Genomic DNA, 18,541 nt, shown 5'->3' on the forward strand with positions numbered 1-18,541 from the left:
GGGTAATGGCTGTAAACTAGCAGAGGGCAGATTTAGATTGGATATTGGGAAAAAATTCTTCCCCAGGAGGGTGGTGAAACACTGGCCCAGGCTGCCCAGAGAAGCTGTGGCTGCCCCCTCCCTGGCAGGGTTCAAGGCCAGGTTGGATGGAGCTCTGAGCAACCTGGTCTGGTGGAAGATGTCCCTGCTCGTGGCAGGGGGGTTGGAACCAGATGAGCTTTAAGATCCCTTCCAACCCAACCCATTCTGTGATTCTATGCAAGGCAGCGAGCTCGGCGGCTGGGAGAGCCCTGTGCCCTCTGCTTTAGGGCTCTGAACGCAGTCTCCTGGCTCGTTACGCCGCCGTGAGGGTTTTTTTTGCGTTTCCCTGCCTTCGTGGTCTGCGTGGTGGAGGATTTATACCTTTACATTTATATATTTTTCAGAGGCCATGGCCCACATCAGCCAGGGTGCTGTGCCTGAGGGGCACCGAGGGCTCATGGCGGCATCCCCGGCGCCGTCCTCTCCCCAGGCCCGTCCTCAAAGGAAAAGAAGAGGATTAATTAAGGAAAAGGATTAATTAACCCCGGGAGGGGGTCTGCCGTTTCGCTCGGCTGGGGTTTGAGGTCTCCTCGTCCCGCGGGAGAAGGCACCCGGCCGGGGGCAGGAGGAGGCGGAGGAAGCGGAGGAGGAGGAGGAGGAGGAGGAGGAGGAGGAGGAGGCGGGGGATCCCTGAGGCGGAGCCGGGGCGGGCCGAAGGGGAGGCGGCTGGAGAACAGGCCGGCGCTGGTTCTCCCCTCGCAGTTCCCGCAGCAGCCGCAGCCGGGAGCCGCTCAGCCGCGGGGACGGCAGCCAGGCGCTGAGGCGAGCCCGGGCGGGCGGCGAGACCCCGTCATCGTGTTCCCCCCCTCCGGCCACCGCAGAGAGAGGTACGGGGTGGAGGGGGGGGTGTCCCGTTCCTCATCCCCCACCCTGCGAGGGGTCCCCTCAGCTCCCTGCCCCCCCCCCAGGCGGGCACCTGCCCCCGGCGCCGAGGGGCTGGCGTGAAGGCGGGCGCCCGGCGCCCTTCCCCTCACAGCACGGCGCGGGGGGGGCTTCCCGCCTGCGGTGGGGCGAGGGTGGGCGGGGGGTTGTTTGCCTGAGGGACCCCATCCCACAAAATCCTCGAAGCCACCTCAGCCCTGGTCCCTCAGCCCCGGTTCCTCAGCCCCAAGATGTGCCTGGTGAGCGGGAGGCTGCCGAGGGCGGCTGCCATGGGGGTGGGGGTTTTCCTGAGGGACCCCATCCCACAAAATCCTCGAAGCCAGCTCAGCCCTGGTCCCTCAGCCCTGCTTCCTCAGCCCCAAGATGTGCCTGGGGAGCGGGAGGCTGCAGGTTGCCTGCTTTATCCTTTTTATCCCTCCCCGTGGTTTTGGGGAGGAGTGGGTTGGGGGAAAGGACCCACCGCCTGGTGTGCAGAACCTGCTGACGTTCCCTTGGGGTTTTTCTGTTTCGGTGGGGTTTTTTTTGTGTTTTCTTCTCCCCCCCCGGTGCGTCGATGCCTGCGGATCGCGTGCCTGCGCCGCTTCCCCTGCCCTCGGCGTGCCGGGCGATGGCACGAAGGACGAAGGTTGGCTCAGGAGAGTCGCCGCGGTCTGGCGCGTGAGGCGGGGTGTGAGTGACGAGCCGCCAAGGCTCGCGGCTCCGTGCGCCTTTTTGGTGTTTTCTTGTTCACTGCTGCGGTGGCCGGGGGCTCGGTGGTTCGTGCCGATCGCCTGTGTTCAGTCAAATCCGTTGACTTCTGTAGAATCGCCCCGGCTTTTCAAGCGCTGTGCTGGGTGAGGGATCAGCCCCGGAGGAGCAGCAGCGAAGCGCGCACAAAGCCGGTCATCGGTTCCTGAGCCTGACCTCAAAACAAAGCTTTTTCAGCAGTTTACATCCTCAGCCCCAGACATACAGCCGCTCCGCTGGATCCTTGCTCTCCGATCGCCCCTAAAAATCCCGTGTGCGGTGTGTAGGCACGTTGTCTCGGATCCAGCGCTGGGGCCGGCTGCAGTTGCCCTGATATATTAGATGTAAACATAAGCTTTACGTAAAAGTGAAACCATATGTATCGGCTAACGCACGTCCCCTCTGTGATCCTGCACGAGTAGAGTCGAGTCCGGAGCTCTGTCCTTAGCTCACCCTGTTGATCCACTTTTCCCGTAGCCTGTACGACGCGGTCCTGTTCCCGGAGTTAACAGGCAGGTTTGGAGGAGGAGGAGGAGAAATCAGCCTGGGAGCACTGCTGCGCGTTGTGCAAGAATGCTGTATGTTTTCAGTCTTTTACACGTGTTGGTTTGTTGACTTAGTGATAACGTTTTGCTCTCCTAGGTCCTTTTCCCTTTCCAGAATGTTAGCCCCAGCACTAAACTAATCTGTTGTGGCACTGCTGTGGAACAGATGTACAGTGTTTTTCAGCGAGTAGCAAGGTCTGTAGCTTCAGCTGGCTTTGCCTTTAAAAAAAGACAGTGCTGCCTTTCCCTCCTACCCCCGTTGTGGAGTGGGTAGCCAGACTGGGAAACGGATTTGGATGACAACTGAGCTGGCAAAAAACTGACGGTCTTGGGTCTGGCTCAGTGCCTGGATCCAAATCATCGTGTAGCTGCTGAAAATGTTTACCTGGGCATCTATGAGTTTAGAGGAGCAGCTAGCTGGTATTACAGCCAAACTGCGTGTGGAAATAGGTGTGGAGGTCTGGGTCTTTAAGTCCTGAAACCTCCAGCTGATGTCGGGTGCCGTGGTCATTTATCCTGTGGCTCGGCAGAAAAGCTGCCCTTGAGCTGTACCACTTTGTGCCACGCTTTCTTGAAGCAGTGGAATGTGTGGCTGGAACAGCATGGACACCCCACAAGTGTCTTGGGAACCAGTGTCCTTACCTCTGCCGTTGCTGGAAGCGCTCCTGGATAGCCCTCGCTGGTTTTCACTCGAGGGGCTTTCTCTCTCTTGTGTCTCTCCCAGCAAAATGTGCCCAAGTGCTGTCACAGCTTAACTGTGCTGTCTCTGTCTTTTCCTGGGCTGAGGGAATCTCTACCTCAACTCCTCCATCCCCACCAGGTCAACTGAGTGTGGAAAGCTCTGTGAAATTGCTAACATTCCTCACGGAGTCTTAACAGTTTATGGGCTTCCAGCAAGACCCTTCAGTTGAAAAGGTGGGATGGTGCTCTTTGACCGGTCTCCACCCCAGCTGAGCAGTGTGATTTGGGTTTTTCACAACCTTCCATCTGCAGGAGGTGGTGGACTCCTGCCCACGTCTGCCTCAGAAGCTTGCAGGTGTATTCCTGTGTGTAGTGTGTTCCTGCTGCCTGCTTCCAGAGAGTAGCTGCCTGTCCTCTCCTCCCCAGTTACATCGTTCTGTGTTTCTTTTGATCCCCCCAGAAAAATAATTCCTTTTAATGAAATGTAGGATTCTCTGACTAGTTTCCTTCTGCCCCAAATGAGGGTCCAGGGAGAACGGTGATGCTGGCTTCTGAAATATGTGAATTTACTTTCTTTGTATGATGGGATTATATAAAAAAAGACATGGAAATTGTTTTCTTTGTGCCTTTGAACAATATTAAAATACAGCCGGTCATATTTCACAAATCTGACTGCTGTCTCCATCTCTCAGTAACAATAATTAACAGACCAGAAAATGGAGAAATGTAGAAATATTCTTTCCAAGTGGCCACAGACAGTCCTCTCCAGAAGTTAGTGAAGTGAAGGCTTTGGAAATTAAATAACTTTTTTTAGCTCTGGTGGTGAGCTAAAATGTTGTGTCAGAGTGGTAAATAATAAATGAAAGAGGTATAAAGATTACCTCGTGGATATGAAGTGGGTGAAAAATGGATTTGAACTCTTCCTTCTCAAGAGAGCGTCAAAGCGTCTGGCTTCAGGATCTGTCCTGCTCTGCTTGGGTGCAAAAATGGATGTGTGGCACGGGAGTGGTGGTAACCCACGGTGGCTGGCGAGCAAGGTGCTGTCTCCTGACTGCTGGGAGCCGCGGTTCAAATCCTCTTATGCACCAAGTGTGCGACCAGGTCCGTGGCGAGGGGATAGAAGCACAACGGTTAAACAGCGCGTGTGACTGACTCCTCGTGTTAAGGACTCCTAAGAAGTGAGCTGTTTAACAAATGGCATCACAAAACCTTGTGGTGTTTCCAGACCAGGTCATCGTCCTTGTCGTGTTCCTGTTGACGGGACATGAAAATTTTCAGCTGCCTGGATGATGTGTCCCGTCTTCATCAGCTCTTGCTTGTGTGTTGGCTTTGACGTGTCCAGGTATTCCACGCTCCGCAGAGGGCATGTGGGTGTGCGCACAGTAATATCGCTTGAGGTTATAGTAGTCACCATGGAAATCGGTTACAAATCTTTGCTCTTTTTTTGAAATGTAATGTTTCTGTGGTTTCTTTTCATTTTAAGAATAAATTCCAGCAATACTGTGGGTGGGAATATGAACTTCTTGGGAAACTAAAATTTCGTGGGGACTCTGGTTAGCACCTTGTGCGTCATGGCACGCGGGGAGCGCGTTGGTGCGGTGTCTGGCTCCTCTCTGGAGAGCGGCTCTGTAAGAACCTGGCTTTAAGGTCCTCTGCATGTGTCTGTGTACAGTTGTGAACGTCCTGTGGGGAGCCTGGGGGGGTTTAGCTCCTCCCTGTACCTTCGGAGAGTCCACTGCAACCTGTGATAAAGCCTCTTGAGGTTAAACTTGACACATGCGACGTCTTTTCCTAAGCAGAATGTTGTCAGTTGGTGCTACAGCGGTATTGCTCTTCACTGTGCGGGGTGAATGCTCTTCATGGAGTTTATGGCACTGTCCTTTACCTTCACCTGACCAGACACGTCACCAACATATACAATGTGTTCTTTACTCGTTGTGTGGGAAGAAAAGGCTTTGGGTACCTGAACCAGCACCGGTGAAGGGAGGGATTGGGCTGCGGGCCGGAGGAGCGGTGCCAGTGGTGGGGATTCAGCCGGCAGCCCTGCGCTGCCCGCCCTGGCTGCAGATAACTCAGCGCGTGGGGTTTTTATAGCAACCTGTTTGCAGGCTGAACCTGACAGCAGCAGGGCACAGACCTCTCCTTTGAGACATGCACTGTATACATCAGAGGATCGTTTGGGTTGGAAGGGACCGCAAAGGTCCTCTAGTTCCAACCCCCCTGCCATGGGCAGCGACACCCTGGTGACCTGATATATTGGTGACCTTTTTCTCTGGAGATCTTTAAATGCAGTAGATTTTTAAAAAGTGGTATCGCTTGGATGAATTTTAATCGTGTCCTTGGCTTTAAGCACAGTTTTGGTGTTGGTTTTTTTTGTTTTCATGACCCCTCAGGGCTGGGGACATGAGGCTATAGGGATGGGTGCAGCAGGGAGTGTTTGGGCGCTCAGGAAGGCCGGGGTCGCTCTGAAGGTAATGAGATAAGCTCATCAGCAGGGATGTCACGCGAGAGGGGTCACAAAGCCCCTCCGAGCTGTTCGCACTGGAGTTTGATCCCTGAGCTATTTCAGGGTAGTTCTCTCCTACCAGGCCACCCTTTAAGGTTTTCTGGAAGTCTCGGTAAAACAAGACAGCTATTGTTAGTGCTCTCGGCTAACTCGAAATGATGGTGGCTGGGAGCTTGCTGGGTCTGAGGGAAACAGCTTTTGCAGCCCTGGAGTAGAGATTTATACAGAGCTCTGGTTGTCGCGCATTCCTTCTTCAGAGCCGTTTTCCACATCATCCTCCGAGACCACGTTTATCTCGTTGCTGAGAGTAGGAGGGCGGAGGGAGAGAGCTGGAGGCCAGGGAGCAGATCGCTGGCAGAATGGAGGTCGCAGTAAGCGAGGCAGATTCAGCTGTGGGGAGCCCAGAGAGCTGAGCTGGTGTAAAGAAAGACGATTTCAGCTTGTGGGGAATCTTGGGTTTTGGTCACTTGCATTTCTTTGATCCAATAGGTCTTTACAGGGCTGCAAAGTCTTTACAATGTCTTGAAAATTTCATTAAAATCCATTTTTTTCTTTTTATTTTTTTCCTTATACCTACTGAGTTCAAAGGCAGGAACTACCTTTTAAGAAATAAGAAAATATTTATTTTCCTGCCTGACAAAGCAGAGAACTAAATGGAGGTAGATAATTTCTGAAGGAAGGGTAGTTATTAATTTCTTCATCATTCATTATTCTGCATAATACTGGATTTTTCTTAGCTGTGTCCTCTAGATTTAGCTGAGTGGCATTTAACAGCATAGGTTGCTGGCATGCTTGGAATGACTGAAATATTGGACAGGATATGATGATGTTTGCACACTTTGAGGAAAAAAGGAAAAAAAAGCACTTTGGTGTGGATCATTTATGTTGCGAGGTATCTACTCAAGCTGCCTTGTAGCCAATATATCCAGAAAATACCTTGGGCTGAGCTAAGCAGGTGGTCCTGGCCTATCCCAAAGCTGGGAATTGCATAGGAAAGGAGCAGTTGCTTTTCCTGTATAAGAGCTCTGTTTGGTTTAATTCATTTTGCAGGGCAGGTGGGGAACGGTTTTTCTCCCAAAGAGACTGTACAGGTGTAACGTTCAAGTGTGCTAACCTCATGTTTCTGTTGGACGGACAGACATTTAGTCTGAAACGGAATTAAAAATTCTTCTGTCCCATGGGCATGCATGTTCCAGGATGTAGGTGTAACCTCCTGCTTTGATCTCCAATCTTCTTCTAACAGGATTTTCTTTTTTGGAATCGGCCACAGTTGCAATCCCAGAGGACTCTGCCAGGAAGACATCCATCATTAGCGTGCCTGGCAATACTCTGGTTGAACTCCAAAAAATCATAGACCCTGTCGGAAAATCTGGGTAGATGGAAGGAGCGTCGTTTTGCAAGACATTGGCTTCAGCAGGAAAACTGCATTAAGATATTTTTGCTGCGCTCTCCCATCTCCTTGCTTGTTTCCTCTCTTGGCATAACAATTCTCCACCCCCATCAGGGCATAGTCTTACGGGTGACTTGTACAAATTCAAGGTGCTGCTTCTAGTGAAAGGGTTGGTCCTGTTCTTGTGAATGTTCTGGTGTGACTGTGGGAGGGAGATCTCAATCAGGGAGCCCACACGCCTGGCAGCAGATTATTACTTATGTTTATAGGATTGTTTTTCAGTTGGATCCGGCCCCTGGCCCGTCCCATGGCTGCTGCTGTCAGCACTGCACAGACAGGACTGTCCTTAAGGACAGTGCAAACTTAGATCTGAAGTTTCCTGGGATTACCAGGCTGTGCCCTCAGAAGTGCTGGGATGTGCTCACGAACACACACGCACACACGAGTGGATATTCCTGCCTCGGACCGCTTTTGTCATCTCGTTTGCTGCGTGCTTCCACGGGCAGACATGACTGAGGGCATAGAGATCGGCTTTGCACTTACAAGAATGAGCTGGGAGGAGTTGTGGGGGGCATGCGAGGAAGCAACAGCTCCTAACACCCCCTTTTCTGCTGAAGTTGATAGCTCAAGCTCTAACCCTGAGATAAAGGTTAGTACTTTGGGGCTTGCAGTTCACACTCTGCCGCTTGGATGGTCTGATCTCACGGAACACTATGTGCTGTTAATTAATGCTTGCAGGAGCACAGTTCTTCCAGTAATGTAGTAGGCTAAATTAAATGTCCCTTTTATAGTCGTGGGGAGCTCACACCATTGCTCCAGTTATACAGTAGCGTCTGGTGCCTCTGTTTGGACTTTGAAGAGAACTTGACAAAGGGCTGAGCGTGACAACGGGTTTTAGAGGTAAGCACTAGCTCATTACCCTTTTTGTTCCCTGATTCCCTCCGAGTGGGATCCAGGACGGCGTGGCGGGCTCCCTGCATGGAACGGTGGAGCGTTGGGAGAGGATCCAAACTTTTGATGACAGTCCTGTGTAAAGCCAGCTTTGCTCTTGATAGCTGGCTGCCACAGGCGAGCTGGTAGCAGGCACTGAAGGTTCCAGATCTTGGGGGTGACCGAAAGGTCAGTGCTAACTAGTGATTTCTGCACAAAGAGTTTATGCAGGTGGGATTTCTTGTGCCAGGCTCCCAGCCGAGCAGAGGGCCAGGCAGTGCTGGAGGGGAGGTCAGAGTCTGTAATGCTAAGCAGACGATCTGCGAGCTATTTTTGTTGTTAGAAGCACAGACATATTGCTCAGGGCTTCCCCAAAACATGAAAGGGATCCAGTCTTGAAGATCTTACACATGAAAATATTCCAGGGAGGAACAGAAGAATGGCCTAAGGAAAAAAAGAGCTCCTCCTCTGACTGCAGGGTGGGACGTGAAGGAGGCAGAATGGGAGGAAAAGTGCAGCTGGGCTCCTGCTAACAACCATCGCCGCGCTGTGGGATGCGAGAGGGACTCTCTCTTTGGTAAGGCTTTGCCGGGGAGCTCCTGTCCACGCGCCTCTTCTGTGAGACCTGATCATTTGTGTTACCTCTGTGTTGCTCCCCCAGGAACGGAGAGAGAAGTTACCGTGTGAGAATGGGCAACCGCTGCACGCAGGATCTCACAGCATTGCTCCAGCTTACTGTGGAAACATTGGGGAAGCTCTGGGGCTGCTGCTGCTGTGTTCTGCTGTCATATTTCTGTTATTAGCAAAGAACGGCAGGGCCGGAAGGGACCTTATTAAGTCGTCTAATCTGACCTCCTGCCCCAAGACTGGGTCAGATCTATCTAAACTTTCCCAGCAGATGTTTGTCCAACACAGTTGTTAAAAGCCTCCAGTGATGGACTTTCCCCATCCTCCCCGGGTGATCCTTTCAAGTCTTTCATTGTTCTTATCATTACCAAGATTTTCCTAGTTTCTGACTTCGATTTGTTGTGCTGCAGTTGATAATTGCTGACCTCTTGCCCTTTTGTTACTGTGCAGAGCGAGCCGTTCTGTCCTCGCTTTGCAGCAGATTTCGGGAATGTCTGGGCCGTGCCTCGGGAGCTGCAGGGCCCAAAACTTGCCTGCAGTGTCCAGCACCTACCTGTACTGAGCCGACACAGACAGTTTTATGACTCTCGTATGTAGACTTTGGGATATGATGGATGCATTTCTTTTTCTTTCTGGTAGCTGTACGAAGCGTTTCGTCGTGGAAGGTTTCATTATGACTTTGTGTCTCTCTACCCACTATAAAAACAGGGCACATGCTCTTCCATCTGGAGTGCCATCTTTTCCACAGGAATGTACTATTGAGCTTCACTGACTGTTCCTGAAGAGTGCTTCTCTGTTGTGAGGTGAAGGTCCTCGCCAGCTGCTCTCACCAAGGCTTTCCCCATGACTCGCTGGATTGCAGCTTGGGCAATTGTGCTCTCCTGATGTGACGTCCCAGCTGCAGCTCACGAGTAACCTGTTCTCTCTCCCCGCACCAGTTACGCTCCCTGCATCTGACTGTGTAGGTACTGTCCTTTCGTTTCTGTGGAGGATACAGTTATTCATGCGTTTCCAAAGCTGATAAAATGTGGCTGCGGAGATTATTCTGAGAGGAGAGGTAGCACTCAAACATAAAACCTGACAGAAAACACAGCAGTTAGGCACTAGCAATGTTACTTCCTAAGGTAAATTGGGTGACATGCCAGCCAGCTTTAAAGGAACAATTAGCCGTTTGCTTGAAGGTGGTTGTTGTTTGGTTGTTGTAATTTTAGGAAAACTGTTCCAAATGGCTGTCGTGTGACAGATATCTGAGGGCTGCTTGTCCATCTGGGTGAAGTGAGGGGGGGTCTTGCGGCTTCCAGGTGGACAGATGCCCAAGTCACACAAAACACTGTGGTTTGCATTCGTTGACCTTCTTGTACCCCACGGTTGTGTCTGTTTTGTCAGGTTTTGGGGAGTTCATTTCGCAGGATACTCAGAGGAAGGTGGCAGTTTTCATCTGAACTGTGTCGAAGTGCTTCACTTTGAGGAGTGCTTCATTTCATTTTGGGGGGAAAAAAAAAAGAAAAAAACTTGTCTGTGTGTATTGTTGCAGGCATTTTCTCTAGATCTATTAACAGTTCTTATCTTTCAGCGGGAGAGAGTAGAAAGTATGTATGAAAGGTATGTCTACGTACACATAGCCTTTGTCCTGACAACTGAGGAAGCTGACACCAAAATGAAGGCTGGTCTGGACAGGTCTGAAACAACTCTTGGCAATGACTGATATTTATTGCGGTGGGAAGAGCGGGTAGAGAGAAGCAGTCTTGATTTTGTTTGTTTTAACTATCAGTATGTATCTTTGAATTCCTCACAGTGTTCTTGCAGAGCTTTTGTATGATAGCTTGTATAATGTGAGTCCTCAGTTTCTCTTGTTCTGTTTCAGATAGCACTGAAAGCGCTAGTATTTTCTTTCTTACTCTTTTTCTCCCTTAATTACAGATACAAGGATCTTTAGTCATGTGGAAAGTATTTTATTGACAGCTTTGGAGTCTAAAGTACATGTTATCACTGAACAGGTGTAGAGTGCTGTAGGCTACTGGGCAAAATCCCTTGTTCACTGTTTCTTCATGATGATTTCATAGAACTGGAGAGTAACTTAAGTTGCACAGAACATCTGGAGCTCTTGCATGTGACCTCCTGCTCCAGGCAGGGCTGGAATAGAAGGTAGGTTTCTTGGGAACTTTTCTGATCCAGTTTCGGACCTTTTGCAGTCAAGTGTGGCAGGCTGATGCCATGTGTGGTGCTGTCATGGTGAGGAGTATTTTCATCTTGTCTGATCAGAATTTCCCTTGCTGCAAGTTATGCCCATTGCTTTTCGTCTTTTTGTTCTACTCATCGGGAAGAGTCTGGGTCCATCTTCTCTGTAACCCCCCCGTTAGGCAGCTGAAGACAGAAATTAGATCCCCCACTAATCATCATTTCTACTCAAAGTTAAACCCCATTCCCTCATTCTCTTCTCTTACATCATGTGTTCCAGTGACCAGACCATCTTAGTGGTGCTCCACTGAACTCTATCAATGTCTGTTCTGGGGAGCGCAGTTAAATTAGGTGGTGCTCCAGGCACAGCCTCCTCGGTGCCAAGAGGAGAAGCAGCGCCATTTCCCTGGGCTCTTGGCTGTTGTCCTTCCCAATACAGCCCAGTATGCGGCTGGCTTTTGTTGCCGCAGGGGCACACTGCTGATTCCTGTTCACCTTACTGCACACCAAGACCCCCAGGTGCTTTTTCGGAAGAGCTGCTCCCTAGCCAGTCCCCGGTTTGTGCTGACAATGGGTATTTGTTGTCTCGGGTGCAGGACTCCTATTTGTATTTCTCAACTTCATGAGGTTTCCTTCAGCCTGTTCTTCCAGCTTGCTGGGCAGTCCTGCCCTCCAGTGTATCGGCTGCTCACCCCGGCATGGTGTTGTCTCTGAACTTGCTGAGGGAGCTCTCCATCCCATCGTCCAGGGCATTAATTAAGATGTTGGACGCCGTCAGCGTCGCTACTGGCTGTTCGTTGGGGAGCACCATTCTCATAGGGCTGCCAGTGAAGATTTCAGTCTGTTGGCTGACCTTTGAGCTCAACGATCCAACCAAATTTTAACCACCTTGTGTTCTGCCCATCCAATCTGTATCTCCCCATTTTAGTGTCAGGTTCAGTGTCTGTAGGGTGGTTGCTCTTTTCAAGACCCGCGGATGAGGGAGTTGCTTCAAGACAGTGAAAAAGTTGTGTTCAGACTGACCTACCTCGGGCTTTTTTATGGGAGAAATGTGCTGGAAGAAGAGGGGTGTGAAGTGAAATCACATGGGAATCTAAAAGTGGTTTCTGGTCTCTCTTTCTATGTTGGTAAGCCCATGGACTCTTGTTCTTTCCATCCACATTGATGGCCATTAGGTTGTTCTTAAAGAGAGATTAAAGCCAGAGCGTCAAACTCGGAAGAGCTACATTCTGCATTTTTCCTGCTGGGCCTAGGAAGAAGGAGGCTTCCTTCAGGCTGTGGCCTGCCTCCTTGCCTGGCTTAGTCTGTGCTTAGGACCATATCTGGCTTAAATAAATGCAGCTTAATCTCATACCTGGTGTTTTTTGATGTTGCTGTTATCCACAAGATTCTCTCCAGTCTGCTCTTAGAAAAAGCGTGTTGGCTGCACGGCAGCGAGCAGTTGAGGGCAAAGCTTTGCAAGGTGTAGCTAAGCACTTTCCATGGATCATCGCTGCAGGCTAAGGTTTGCCTGTATGCAGCTATGGGACGTTGTTGAACCTCAAAATTGTACCATGATCCTCTAAAATGCCAGAGCCTTTTCTGGAATCTTGCTGGGTAGGAAGTTGCTCCCCATTTTGCATTTGTACCTGTGACTTCTCTTTTTTTAAGTATTTCTTCTTGTTGATGTTGGACCAGTGCATCAAGATCATTTGGAAATCTAAGCCCGCACACCGTAGTGCTTGCAAATCCTCCCAGCTGAATCATCTGTTGGTTTTATGGCCATACATTCCAGTCTATCATCTAACTGGTAATGAAAATATTGCACAGCTCCTGTGCCTGGCTGGACCCGCTTTCCAGTGCCTTCCCAGTTAGATAGCAAACCCTTGATAATTACACTTTGAGAACTATGTTGTCAAGCAGCCATTTTGTGGTGATTACATCTAGTTCATGTTTTCTTAGCTGGATCTTATGGGAATATCATGTGGAACAGTGTCAGAGATAATAAAGATTGCATTTCTCAATATCCTTATCACTTCTGTACAGGCATATATTTCTTTCCTGCCGATGCATAGATCCTGTATTGTTCCATAGATTTTTTTGAGGCTGGAAGGGACTTTAAAGGTGAAGGGATCTGCCCCCGCCCACACTGAAAGTTTAGATGTGCAAGCCACACTACATTTATCAGGACTTTTGTAACGGGACAGTTGCCATAAGACAGCTCCAGGAGATCAAGAGGAAACAAATGTGATGTGTTTATGGGTCCCAAACAAAATTAAGCAATTACCTGAATCCAGTCTTCAGAGCAGCCTTTGAACGAATCCGAACCCTTTTTCTGCAAGGGCTGGAAAAATAAAGAACGTGTCTAATCTGTACCAGATATCAGCCAACGGTTATCTGTGCCTACGTGCTGTTACTCAGATCTCGTTAGCTGTCTAATTGGATAATAGGCAGTACACTTCACAACTACATAAGTATATTAAGCTTAATCTGCTTTGGAGCAGGGAGGGGAGGAGGCACTTGGTGACAAATGGACATGAGAACCTGCAGCGTGGAGCAGCGCTGTAAGTACGGTCCTGTGTCCCCATCACTTCAGTTCCAGGAACTCTGAGGCAGAGGCTCTGTATGTCTGCAGCATTTACGTTACAGTGTTTGAGTCCCGGAGCAGAGACTTTCAGACTTTGCCCATGTTAGCCAGCTAATTTCACCTTTAAAAGCACAGTTTTTCTAGTGGTTAAGTCACTTTCAGAGGTGTCTTTTAATACAACGTGCAGGATAACTTGATCTCTGGTTTTAAATCCAATGTGATAGAACAGAGACGCATCCTACGCATATGTGGGACACCTGGATTTTGCAGCAGGTTCCTGGTCCTAAAGCCCGTTTCCAGCATGTGAAGAAGATGCAGAATGGGCAGGATCAGAAAGCTTGCATGTGGGTTGGCATGACCAGCTCATTACATGGAGGACAGAAGCTATTTGGCTATGGAAATAGTCTTCCCTTTTTTTTTTTTTTTTTCTCTGAGAAGATGCAGTTTCTGCCTTTACCCATTTTAAAACTTTTGGAGGGGATTGGCTCTTTTCAAAGGTGCGACGACAACAAAGTCAGACTCTTGTATAAGATGTGTGTTTATATTTTCCCAGCAGCTAGCTTATGTGTTGAAAGACGTGGATATGAGCACATTTCACTAGTTGCCTCCGCCTATGACATTCTCCGGAGAAGGTATCTGCAAGGGACGTGTCTGGGTACAAAAGATGCCTCTGCCAAGGGGATCTTTAACTCAAGGTAATGTGAGGGTGACTGTGAAGTGTGTCCTGTCCAAAGGTTGTGTGGATTCCCTTGGGATTGATGAAGGATTTTGACACAAGGCTCCAGTTGATCCCAACTTTTCACCCTCTATCTTGGGTGAGGTGCCTAGGGCTTTTAATTTATGGCCTGCTTACGTCATCTAAGAAGTATCTTCAGCTTGTTGTGCTGTCCAACATCTGTATTAGGCAGAAAAGACAGTAGTAGACCTCGTAATCTTTAAGTGTCTTAAGCAAATGTAAACTTCATTAAGTGTGTTTATCACCGAGCAGCTCAACCAGCTGTGCAAAGTATCTTGCGGTTCATTTGTATGGGAAGTTTGGAGGATTCTCTGATGCTTTCTGTCCTGACAGCTGTGTTTTTGTGCCCAGCAAGGGCTGAGTCACACACTTGTCCATAAGAGGAAACTATTCCACTTTTACAGTAGTGTGAATTTAAGGCATGCTGACTTTCCCGTGGAAAATCTTATTAAATAACAAAACAGCTGAGTCACTTTTCACTATTTTACTGAATCCCTTTTTCACTATTTTGGGTGAAGGGATAAGATTGCAGGGTAACTGTTTTGGCCCGTTTCAGTGTAGACAAACTCCCAAACCACTCGTTTATTTTGGATGAGCTAGAGAGTAGCTGTTGCATGCAGAAGAGTTTTTAATAGTTATCCACACCTGATTTAGTGCCTGGACTGAAAGCATGGTCAGCAGGGAAAACCATATTTTTTCCAAAATATAGTTCACATCTCAGCATCGAAATTACTGGGACGAGCTGTGGAGAGAGTCTGTGTCCTGGTTTTCACTACGTGGAAAGCTTTCCCTCCTAGCTGAGGCACTGGCGGTGGGTAGCTGCAGGTAACTGTTCCCTTCTGTTGCTGCGTGCCTGGGTCAGGTTTCAGTCTGAGGCATCCAGCAGAAATGAATGAGAGTGGTCTGTTAGAGATAATCTCCCCATAGTGTTAAATGAGGTGAAGGTTGCATGCTTTCTCTAACAATATACACTAATAATACCTTTATCTCCCATCCCGGTCTGCTGTGTACTGAAGTAAACTCCCATACTCAATCCATCGTCAGCTTTGAATCGGGCTAGACTTTGACCTATACTTATTAAAGGGTGAAGAATGCTCTGTCATATGCGGTTGATAAGGGAATTCTGAAATAAAAGTGGATATTAAATTGTCAAGTGGATATTAAATTGTCAGTGGCCTTTTTTTTTCCCTTTACCTGGAAAAAAGAATGGCATAGGTTGTTTTCCTTCTCCTGCGTGGGCAGTACCTAGACATGCTCAGCACTTTCGGGATTGTTTTTCAAAACCAAGATAACCGTTATGGTGGTACTATCTGGCCGCCGCCAGCTGCAGATCAAACCCACACCCAGGAACTTAGGAATCAAAAGCAGAACACCTGCTTGGTTGGTCATTAGTGTCTTCTTTACAGCATGTTTTAAACCCCGAACCAGACATGCAGCGCTGTGTTCAAGCAGACAAGGCAGTGAGACGTGTGATGCTGCTCAGCTCTCAGGGAGGATTCGTCTTGTGGCTGTGGCTGAGCATGGGTGAGCTGTCCTTGGAGAGGGATCCACGGTGCTCACAGAGGGAACGTGTCACTCTAGGCCTCCATTAGGGTCTTTGGGCACTATTTTAAGTTTCCTGAGCTGAAGTCATAGAACATCTCGTGTCTGGAGTCGAGACCTTGACTGCGACAGGCAGTCCTTTGGAAAGCTGTGCAAAGATCCTCGTGTCTCTCGAAAACAGTGGCCTGTATTTCAGAAAGGGACATTGTGAGCGAGGAGAACAAGTTTCAAATCACATGTCCCCCAGCAAGGACTGTTCTTTCGATAGGAAGATTTGTTGGAGAATGTTAATTGAGTCCCTTTTTAAATGAAGGAGGCTTTGCTTCCTTCCCAAGTTTTCAAAACAAATTTTCCAAATACAGAGCCTATGTTTCATTCAAGTGTAAATCCTTTCTCTTTAACCTGGAAGTTATCCCAGAAAAAAGCCCATCCATTCACTGCAGGACAGACCCTTGTGGTTGCAGTGGAAAAAAAAGAAGTGGATCAAATGTCCAAACAGGAAGGGAGTTAAGAAAGGAGTTTGCTCAGTGAGCGAAGCTCTCATTTAAGCCTAAATGGTCGTCCTACAAACTCTGCTTTATATCTCTGTTGCTTTTGAAGCATCACACAATAATTGAAGTGTCTGCTAAATTTAGAAATGACAGTTTTTTGTTAGCAACATGCCAGGCTGTCTATAGGCTGTATGGATTTCACCATATAGCTATGGGATGGATGCAAACAGTGCTTTGAAATTTGCTGGCTTGTCATCTCTTCTGACTTCTGCATAGCTCGGTCCTGGTGGGTATCTGATACTTTGCACTGATTCCTTTTCATTTGAAGGCATTAATTGAAATGCTTTTTTTGGCACAGCTAGGCGCTAATGTGTTTTACATGTGGTGAAGCTGGAGTATTGAAAGGATAAAGCGTGACGTGCTGAACAAAATGAGCTCCCATCTAAACGCATTCATATTGTGCTATATTTTTAGCAACTGATGGGCAGAATTGTCATTCTTTTACCCCCAGTCACATAGGAAGGCTGTGGCAGAACAGATAGTTCGCAGGTGTCCCAGTTCCCAGTTTCTACTGTTTACCACATGACAAGTCTTCCTGCTCTGTGAAAAATCTTAGATCTAAAATCTCTTTTTCTTGTTTTTTCCCTCAGCCTGTGCTATTTAATTTTTCACTTTCTGAGCAATGTTTTATCTTAATTCTGTGAAGCTGTTTGAGACACAATTTCCTGAAGAGGAGCAATGCAAAGTAAACTTCTCTTTATTTCAGTGAAATATCCTGATTGTCACAGAGAAGAAATGCTTTTGAGTTCAGGTGCGTGGGGAGGAATGAAAGGCGCCTTGCAGAAATGATAATCCATCGTTAGCCTGCATCCCGTGGCATTCCGGGCTGCAGTTGCCCGCAGGGCACTTGGTAACCTCAAAGCACAAGAAGTGACTGGAGGAGATGTTCTGTTGGAATCTCTGGACAATATTTCATCCTCGGCCTTTGTTTTGAAGTTTGCAACAAGGTGGAAATAAAGCCAAAGATGTCAGTGTTGTGTTGTCATCTCTTTCCTCTCCGACCCTTCTTTTCCTTGTCCCTCGTGAGCTGTTTCTGCCCTCTGCTCTGTTTCGGTGTGCCTAGCGCTCGGGAGGAAAATCCCTCAGCAGGGTGAATTGCTTCTGTTGCTTTACAGCAGGGATATGTTCCTGTATAAGATTTTTTTTGCAGCAGTCACCGATTTCCTCTGGATATCTCTCGACGGCCTGAATGCCGGCAGAGTTTAGTTGGGAGAAGGTCTGTGCTTTTGTATTGAACCATTTCTTGTTGCCATACGCAAAACCCCACACCTCCAGCACCGTGGGGAAAACGGCTGTCTTCTCCGAGGGAAGCTTCTGGTGGGTAAAAATCTCAGAAAACCAGTCTGCCAGCCGTCACGCTGACTTCAGCGAGATCTAAGGACGTTCTTCTCAACCTGAATTCCCCTGCCTTGGGCTCTCACCTGATACATGAGCGTGTTTGGGCAGACAGCAGGATGGAGAATGCTGTGTGTATTGCAGCGTGCGAAAGCCAGCCCTGGTTATGTGTCTGCTGTCTTAAAGCTGGAGCATGAGGTTTGCATCAAACATTCCAGCAAAGCACGAGCCCAGGAGAGGTCCCCTCAGTACAGCCCTACCTGGAGAGACACGCTTTTCCTCGAGGCATGTCTAGTCTGTCCCAGGCTGAAGTCAATCCAGTTACTGTGGGCGTAAATCCGTGCAGAGTTCGGCTTTTCCGATTTTGGTTCTCATTCCCTGGTGTTTCTGTTGCATATAATGATTTTCCTTGTGGCTTGAACGGTAAAGATGTGGTAACTGCACAGGCATGGCTTAAAATCAAAGACTCATTGTGGGTGTTGCTTTCAAATAGAGAAGAAATGATGCTATTTAGAGAGCTGTGCTGCTATTTCAGGGAAGTTTGTTAGGTCTGGGCTCTGAGAAGTGATGAGAAGAAAGAATTGCTTTAGGGCTAGCGTGTCTCATATGGTGTGTCCTGAAATGATCCTCATGTACACATTGAGTTGCCACCAGTACTGAGCCTCTCTGCGTGCGGATTCATTCCCTGTCTCACCCTCCTGTTACGTGAGATGGGAGGAGAAGAAAAGATTCCTGTTGAAACTTTGCTCCCAAGCTCGCTGCAATGAATTTAAAACCCCAAACCACAGAGAATTCCCACATGTAATATGGACACCGGTGTTTATTTCACTGAGACTCCTTTGTGTTCCGAGTTGTGCAAACACGGGCAAGTTTCCTATTTAATTAAGGCTGGTTTTATCAATTATGTTTCCTGAACAATTGGAGAGAGGAGGAGGGTAGTGAAGATAAGATCACACGGTTATGCAGACGGGGTAGGGTACAGCTCTTTTTGGCAGTCAGAATACAAGTTCTGCAGGAAACTCGTTTGCAGCATTGTTCTCATCCATTATGTCAGTGTTTTTATTTTGTAACCTCTTTTTTTTCTGTAGTTTACTGTCTGTCTCTCCTTCCTTTTAAAGTCCTGAAACACCAAGCTTTGCTTTCATGAGCAGCTTAGCAGTGGCAGGTACCTCCCAATACTGAATGTGATCGAGGAGCTGCGCATAAGGGGAAGATTCCCACCACGGGGTCAACCGGGGCTTGGCAAGCTTGTAGAGACACGGTAA

The 18,541-nt window shown here is 48.4% G+C and overlaps 1 protein-coding gene across 1 annotated transcript in view; it reads left to right on the top strand.

The window, feature by feature from the left end:
- Window positions 1-726: 726 nt before the first annotated feature.
- The window catches only part of SMOX (spermine oxidase), a 58,597-nt gene continuing 40,782 nt past the window's right edge, over window positions 727-18,541 (top strand). Inside the window, exon 1 of the mRNA XM_075420288.1 lies at window positions 727-908. The gene's annotated coding sequence lies outside the window, so the exon portion shown is untranslated. The remainder of the gene's footprint in view (window positions 909-18,541) is intronic.

The sequence above is a fragment of the Opisthocomus hoazin genome, chromosome 5 (genome assembly GCF_030867145.1).
Source record: "Opisthocomus hoazin isolate bOpiHoa1 chromosome 5, bOpiHoa1.hap1, whole genome shotgun sequence".
NCBI classification, from domain to species: domain Eukaryota; kingdom Metazoa; phylum Chordata; class Aves; order Opisthocomiformes; family Opisthocomidae; genus Opisthocomus; species Opisthocomus hoazin.